Below are 7843 nucleotides of genomic sequence, written 5' to 3'. Positions count from 1 at the left end.
AAACCATGCTTCTCGCTTCTGTACCCGCCCTTCTGCTGCCCGACCCTATAAAAACCCTCCACTCCAGCCCGTGGGCGCCAGTCTCTTGAGCCTCTTGAGGGACTGTGTTGCCCCGGGTACCCGTGTTCCTGAATAAAGCCTCTTGCTGTTTGCATCTGACTTGTGGTCTCGGTGTGATCTCTGGGCGAGGGTCTCTCCAGAGGGAAGACTACCTTCGGGGGTCTTTCATTTGGGGGCTCATCCGGGATTTGAGACCCCCCCCTCGGGACCACCGACCCACTGTCAGGAGGTAAGCCGGCCGGCCTTGGTGTATGTCATCTCTGTCCTGTCTGAGTGTTGTCAGTTTGTCTGAATGTTGAATGTTGTCTGTTTGCGCGCCTGAATCTGTCTGTGTCAGTGGAACTGAAGGAGCCGACGGGCTCGGACTTCGCCACTGCGACCCTGGAAGACGTTCCACGGGTCTCTTAAGTCCCCTCTGGGGCACGGTCTGAAGTCCCCTCTGGGGCACGGTTTTTCTGGTTTTGCTTTCGGTTTGGAACCGAAGCCGCGCAGCGCGTGTTAGTCTCGTTTGTGTTTGTCTGTCATTCTGTGTTTTCTGTTTAACCGTTCTCCTCCTAGAAACAGTCATAGGAAGCCAGATCTCTCCCGCTCCCTGTTCCTCCCGACCCCTCCACCAGCGTGTCGTTTCCTCTCCCCGCGTTCTGCCGCTCGGGCGGCGGCGGAGGCGGGCGCCGGTGCGCCCCGTGCCTCCTCCCGTCCGCGCGTCCGCGGCGCGGTCGCGGGGGTCCGGGGCGGCGCTGGGGGGGGGCCTCCCCTCCTCGCTCCCCGCTCTCCCCGGCCGTCCGCGTCTCCCGCGCGGGCGGAGGGTCGGGGCTGCGCCGGTCTTCCCCCGCCGGGTCCGCCCCCGGGCCACTTAGAACTGGTGCGGACCAGGGGAATCCGATCGCGAAGGCCCGCGGCGGCGGCGGGCGCGGGATGTGGCGGGGGCGCGCAGGCGGGGCCGGGGATGGGGTCGGTGGGGGGACTGCCCCCCGGCCGGCGACCGGCGCCGAGCGCACTTCCACCGCGGAGCGCACGGGCCGGCGACCGGCTGCCGAGCGCACTTCCACCGCGGCGGTGTGCCGCGACCGGCTCCGGGACGGCTGGGAGGGCCCGGTATGGGGAAGGTGGCTCGGGGGCGGCGTCACCCGTGGACGCCGAGACACCCCGCCCGGAGTGTTACAGCCCCCCCGCCCCCGACAGCACTGGAGGGACCGGCGGCTCCTGCAGCGGCCTCCGAACCGCTTCTACAGGGCCGCGCCCTTCGCCCTCTCTGCAGCCCGGCCGGGCTGCTCCGGGCGGCCTGAGGGGCGGCGCCTTCTGCGGCCTCCGCGGCTGGGGGGACGTGAGGGGCGGCCCACCGCTATGGAGACAGGCCCGGCGCCCCTGGTGGCCCCGCCGCGCCGTCACGGCGCCTCCGCTGCTGCCCCTTCGCCCCCGCCCCGGGGTTCCCGGGCTGGGCCGATCCTAGTGGTGGCACCGGGACCGCTGGTGACCACGGCCACGTCTGCCCCCGTCAACCTGGTGGTCCCCGGGGAAGCTCAGCCCACCTGGGTTCCAGGAGCGGCACCGACCACGGCCACGGCGGCGACAGAGACGGCGGCGACAGAGACGGCGGCGACAGAGGCGGCAGCGACAGAGGCGGCGGCGGGCAGCACGGTGGTGGTGCTGACCCTGGAGGCCTCAGCCGAAGCGGCCAAGACGCAAGAGTCCCCTGCACCGGCGGCGGCAGAGGCAGGAGCAGAGACGGCGGTGGCCTTGGCTTCGGGGGCAGACGCTCCGAAGACGGAAGAGGCTCGAGCCTCGCCCACCCCAGGACCAGGGACCCCCACTCGGACCCCTTCCAGAACGGCGCCTGGAGCCCTGACTGCCAAACCCCCGGTTGCCCCCAAGCCGGGAACCACAGTGGCTTCAGGAGTGACTGCTCGGGGCGGAGCGGGACAGGTGACAGGTGGACATGGAGCTGCTACGTCGGCCTCGGCCGGGCCCGCGCCGGAGGACCCCGCGGGGCCTGTCGCAGGCCCCCCCGGGACGTGTGAGGCTCCGGTGGCTGTGGTGACGATGACCCCAGCCCCGGAGCCTGTTGAGAACTTTCAAGACCTGGGCTCCACGTCCAGCCTCGGACCTGGCATCTCTGGGCCTCGAGGGCAAGCCCCGGACACCCTGAGCTACCTGGACTCCGTGAGCCTCATGTCCGGGACCTTGGAGTCCTTGGCGGATGATGTGAGCTCCATGGGTTCGGACTCGGAGATAAATGGGCTGGCCCTGCGCAAGACGGACAAGTATGGTTTCCTTGGGGGCAGCCAGTACTCAGGCAGCCTAGAGAGCTCTATTCCTGTGGATGTGGCTCGGCAGAGGGAGCTCAAATGGCTGGAAATGTTCAGTAACTGGGATAAGTGGCTGTCACGGCGTTTCCAGAAGGTAAAACTTCGCTGCCGGAAAGGGATCCCCTCATCTCTCAGAGCCAAGGCCTGACAGTACCTGTCTAATAGCAAGGAACTTTTGGAGCAGAACCCGGGCAAGTTTGAGGAGCTGGAACGGGCCCCTGGGGACCCCAAGTGGCTGGATGTGATTGAGAAGGACTTGCATCGCCAATTCCCTTTCCATGAAATGTTTGCTGCTCGAGGAGGGCATGGGCAACAGGACCTGTACCGCATCCTGAAGGCCTACACCATCTACAGGCCTGATGAGGGTTACTGCCAGGCCCAGGCCCCCGTGGCCGCAGTCCTGCTCATGCACATGCCTGCTGAGCAAGCCTTCTGGTGCCTGGTACAGATCTGCGACAAGTACCTCCCAGGTTACTACAGTGCGGGGCTGGAGGCCATTCAGTTGGACGGAGAAATCTTTTTTTGCGCTCCTGCGCCGGGCTTCCCCGCTAGCACATCGGCATCTCCGGCGGCAGCGCATTGACCCTGTGCTGTACATGACAGAATGGTTCATGTGCATCTTTGCCCGCACCCTCCCCTGGGCTTCAGTGCTGCGTGTCTGGGACATGTTTTTCTGTAAAGGCGTTAAGATCATCTTCCGAGTGGCTCTGGTCTTGCTGAGACACACTTTGGGTACTGTGGAGAAGCTTCGTTCCTGTCAAGGCATGTATGAAACCATGGAGCAGCTTCAAAACCTGCCACAACAGTGTATGCAGGAGGACTTCCTGGTGCATGAAGTAACCAACCTCCCAGTGACAGAAACATTGATTGAGCGAGAGAATGCAGCCCAGCTGAAGAAATGGCGGGAGACCAGGGGAGAGCTACAGTACCGGCCCTCACGGCGACTGCACGGCTCCCGAGCCATCCACGAGGAGCGCAGGCGGCAGCAGCCACCCCTGGGCCCTTCCTCCAGCTTCCTCCAGCCTCCCTAGTCTTAAGAGCAGAGGCTCCCGGTCAGCTGGAGGGGCTCCTTCCCCACCACCTCCTGTCCGCAGGGCGAGTGCCGGCCTCGTCCCTGGGGCTGTCGTCACTGCTGAGGGACTGCATCCGTCACTTCCTTCGCCCACTGGCAACAGCACCCCACTAGGCACCAGCAAGGAGGCACGGTGGCAGGAGAAAGAGCGGCAGAAACAGGTCAGAGAGGGAGTTAGGACAGGAGATCAAAGAAGAACACCGCTTGACAAAGACCAGTGTGCTTACTGTAGGTATTGATGGACCACCAAGAAAAAGGTTCAGCTGGCATCTGGACAGGACCCAAAGGGACCCCCCTACAAGTCCTAGCCCTTTGAACTGTTCGTGGATGAGAACTCAGGCTTTGCAAAAGGAATGCTGGTACAGAGACTGGGGCCATGAAAGCCCGGTAGCTGCAGGATGGCCCCCCTGTCTGTGCATGGTAGCCGCCATTGCTGTTTTGCTCAAGGATTCAGGGAAACTGACTTTGGGACAGCCATTAACTATGTTATCCTCCCATGCGGTGAAAGCTCTGGTCCAGCAGATGACCCACTACCAGGCTCTGTTGTTAGACACAGACCGAGTGGTGTTCGGACCAGTTGTCTCCCTCAACCCCACAACCCTGCTGCCCTTGCCAGACCCATCCAAGGAGCACAATTGCCTCCAGATTCTAGCGGAGGCCCATGGCACCCGCTCTGACCTAACAGATCAACCGCTGTTGAACTCAGATTTTATCTGGTTCACAGATGGGAGCAGCTTCCTCCAAGAAGGAGAACGGAGGGCTGGAGCAGCCGTCACCACCGAATCGGAGGTAGTTTGGACCTCACCACTGCCACCTGGAACATCGGCCCAAAAGGCAGAGTTGATCGCACTGACCCAGGCCCTCCGGATGGCGAAAGCCCGGAGGACCAGGAACTAGCAAAGAAAATGGGGGCGGAATAGAGCCCCGAGCGACAAGCTTACATCATGGATGGACAGAGGCCTCCCCTACCAAGAAGGAGACCGCTAACGTGGTAACCAAGAAACTCCTGGATGACATCTTTCCCAGAGGCACATCTTCAAGCCCTCCAACTGGTGCAGAGGGAGATCTGGAAGCCTCTGGCCAAGGCTTATCAGGAGCAGCTAGACAAGCCGGTGGTGCCCCACCCCTTCCAGATCAGGGACTCCGTTTGGGTCCGACGACACCAGACCAAGAATCTGGAACCACGGTGGAAGGGGCCCTACACTGTCTTGCTGACCACCCCCACTGCACTCAAGGTCGACGGGATTGCTGCATGGATCCACGCCTCTCATGTGAAGGCTGCCAGGGAACCCGACCCAGCAGGATCCAGAAAGTCAACATGGACAGTGCGCCGCACACGAAACCCCCTAAAAATAAGGTTGGCCCGCGGCTCCTCTTCCTCCCCCTCCTCTTAATCTCTGCCTACCCCCAGGGGACTAGGGCGGCAGAGAGCCCGCACCTAGTTAAGAGGCTCACTTGGCAGGTCATCTCACAAACTGGGGAGACGGTCTGGCAAACGACCGCCCTTCACACCCCCTTTACATGGTGGCCTAACTTGCATCCAGATCTCTGCCAATTAGCAGCAGGGTCAGAGGACTGGGACATCCCTACCACTGACCCCATGAACCCCAGAGCACCAGACGTCTGTCAGGATGGTAAGGGAACTTGCAAATGTAGTGACGGGAGATACGGATGTGGTCACCCTGAAACCAGGGCAGCCCTGTCACAACTATCCTTCTACGTCTGCCCCCGGGATGGTAGGGACAGAAAGATGATTAGACAATGTGGGGGTTATGAAAGTTACTTCTGTAAAGCATGGGGATGTGAAACAACTGGTAATACCTATTGGAAGCCTTCATCCACTTGGGACCTCATTAGGGTAAAAAGGGCTACCCAAGGAGAAAGCCACTCATGGCATCCCCTTACCCAAGGGCGTTGTTGGGGAACTGTCATGTCAGAAAGAGATAACACTTACTGGAAGGGGGGAGGCCCCTGTGTAAATTTCACCTGCAACCCCCTGAATATATCTTTTACCCAGAAGGGAAGGGAGATAACACAAGACTAGATTAAAGGTAAAACATGGGGACTTAGACTTTACATGACGGGACGGGACCAGGGAGTCGTGTTTACGATTAAGCTTAAAATCACGGAGCCCTCCGCCTCTATAGGTCCCAACCAGGTTCTCTCTGACCAAAAGTGCCCCTCTTTACCCGCTCCGGCACCCCCGAGGGCTACCCCCCGACCCAATTCGGCCATTCGCCCAAGCACGGCTCCGAATGCTACTGTAACCCCAGTCACCCTCCAGCCACCCAGGCCCGGTACGGGAGACCGGCTATTGAATCTTATAGAGGGCGCCTACTCAGCCCTCAATGTTACCAACCCAAATCGGACTCAGGAGTGTTGGTTATGCCTAGTCTCCACACCTCCCTATTATGAGGGGGTGGCCGTAGTCGGAAGCTTCACCAATTCTTCTTCACCCCCGTCAGGATGTGCCTCGACACCTCAGCATAAGCTCACAATCTCCGAGGTGTCAGGACAAGGACTATGTCTGGGGACAGTACCCTACACCCACCAACACCTGTGCAATCACACCCAGGCACTTGTTCCAGGACCCCACTATCTCGTGGCTCCCAACGGGACTTACTGGGCCTGTAGCACTGGACTTACACCATGCATCTCCCCCTCAATACTAGCCAACATGGCCGATTATTGTATGCTCATAGAACTGTACCCCAAGATAGTCTACCATACACCTGAAGATATCTATGCCCAGTATGAAATAGGGGTCCCCCGCATAAAAAGAGAGCCAGTCTCGCTAACCCTGGCCCTGATACTAGGTGGATTAACTATGGGAGGAGTCGCCGCCGGAATAGGCACAGGTACCACTGCCCTCATGGAAACCAACCAGTTCAGACACCTCCAGGCTGCCATGCATACCGATATCCAGGCATTGGAGGAATCCGTGAGTGCCTTGGAAAAGTCACCCACCTCCCTGTCTGAGGTAGTTCTGCAGAACCGGAGGGGATTAGACCTCCTCTTCCTGCGTGGGGGAGGGGGGGGGGTTATGTGCCACCCTTAAAGAAGAATGTTGCTTCTATGCGGATCATACTGGGGTGGTGAGAGATAGCATGGCTAAATTAAGAAAGAGATTAGAACAAAGACAAAAACTCTTTGAAGAACAGCAGGGATGGTTTGAAGGATGGTTCGGAAGGTCCCCCTGGCTCACCACCCTCATCTCCACCCTTGTGGGACCCCTTCTGATTTTATTGCTCCTTCTGACGCTCGGGCCCTGTATCCTAAACAGACTTGTCCAATTTATCAGGGAACGCGTTTCTACTGTTCAGACCTTGGTATTGACCCAACAATACCGAAGACTCAACCAGGTGGAAATGGAGCCACATCCCTATTCTACCCCATGAATGGAGGATTCCATTCCCTGAGATAAGAAAATGGGGGAATGAAAGACCCCAGCATACTTGCTTAGCCTAACGCCATTTTGAGCAAGGCCTGAAAAGTACGGGGAAAGTTCAGTTAGAGGACATGGGCATAGGAACAAACAGGGTACTAAAGGTCAGAAAAACAACTTGGAGCCAAGTCAGCAGGCGTGTCGAGCTCGGGGAAAAACCACGAGCTGTCCTGAGTTTGAACCTGGCCTCATATGAATCGTCCAATCAGAACCCTGTAAACCATGCTTCTCGCTTCTGTACCCGCCCTTCTGCTGCCCGACCCTATAAAAACCCTCCACTCCAGCCCGTGGGCGCGCCAGTCTCTTGAGCCTCTTGAGGGACTGTGTTGCCCCGGGTACCCGTGTTCCTGAATAAAGCCTCTTGCTGTTTGCATCTGACTTGTGGTCTCGGTGTGATCTCTGGGCGAGGGTCTCTCCAGAGGGAAGACTACCTTCGGGGGTCTTTCAGAATGACCCTGGCCCAGGAACACAGGTTCCATCATGGTAACAGTGTCATGAAGTTCTTAAAGTAACAGAACAAAGACAGCCTTTCATTTTCAAGGTACCTTGAAAATATGTTGGTGGGAATGTTGTACCTGTTTCTCGAAACCCCCACAGACCACCAAGGAGCTGGTTTCCAATGCAAGCACATAAGGTTCCTTTTATTGTCAGGTTCAACCTGGGCCACCACAAGGCAGATGGAAGGAAATGTGGCAGTGGCCACGAGCCCGGGTGTAGAGAGTTTTTATAGGGAAAAACCACAAGCAGGAATTAGCAACTTGGGATTCGGTAGAAGGGATATGGGACATGGTGATTTTTTTGAAACTATTGGTCTAGGCTTTCAGCTCAAAACCACATTTGAAACCATTGGATTGTACTTTTGGTGGGGAACCATAACTTACTCAGTAGGATTATCTAGATATCTTTGCTGTGGATATCGCTCTATATAAATAAAACACTGTCGAAAACAACAACAACAAA

At 58.3% G+C, this 7843-nt stretch overlaps 1 pseudogene across 1 annotated transcript; it reads left to right on the top strand.

Moving 5' to 3' along the window:
* Nucleotides 1-1395: 1395 nt before the first annotated feature.
* Nucleotides 1396-7261, top strand: LOC102914377 (TBC1 domain family member 10B pseudogene; annotated as a pseudogene). The gene has a single exon (XR_013045982.1). The product of XR_013045982.1 is annotated as a TBC1 domain family member 10B pseudogene (transcript).
* The last annotated feature ends 582 nt before the right edge of the window (nucleotides 7262-7843 follow it).

The sequence above is a fragment of the Peromyscus maniculatus genome, chromosome 19 (assembly GCF_049852395.1).
Source record: "Peromyscus maniculatus bairdii isolate BWxNUB_F1_BW_parent chromosome 19, HU_Pman_BW_mat_3.1, whole genome shotgun sequence".
Taxonomy (NCBI): domain Eukaryota; kingdom Metazoa; phylum Chordata; class Mammalia; order Rodentia; family Cricetidae; genus Peromyscus; species Peromyscus maniculatus.
Note: the sequence above shows the minus strand (reverse complement) of the source record. Positions and strands in the feature narration are given on the sequence as shown.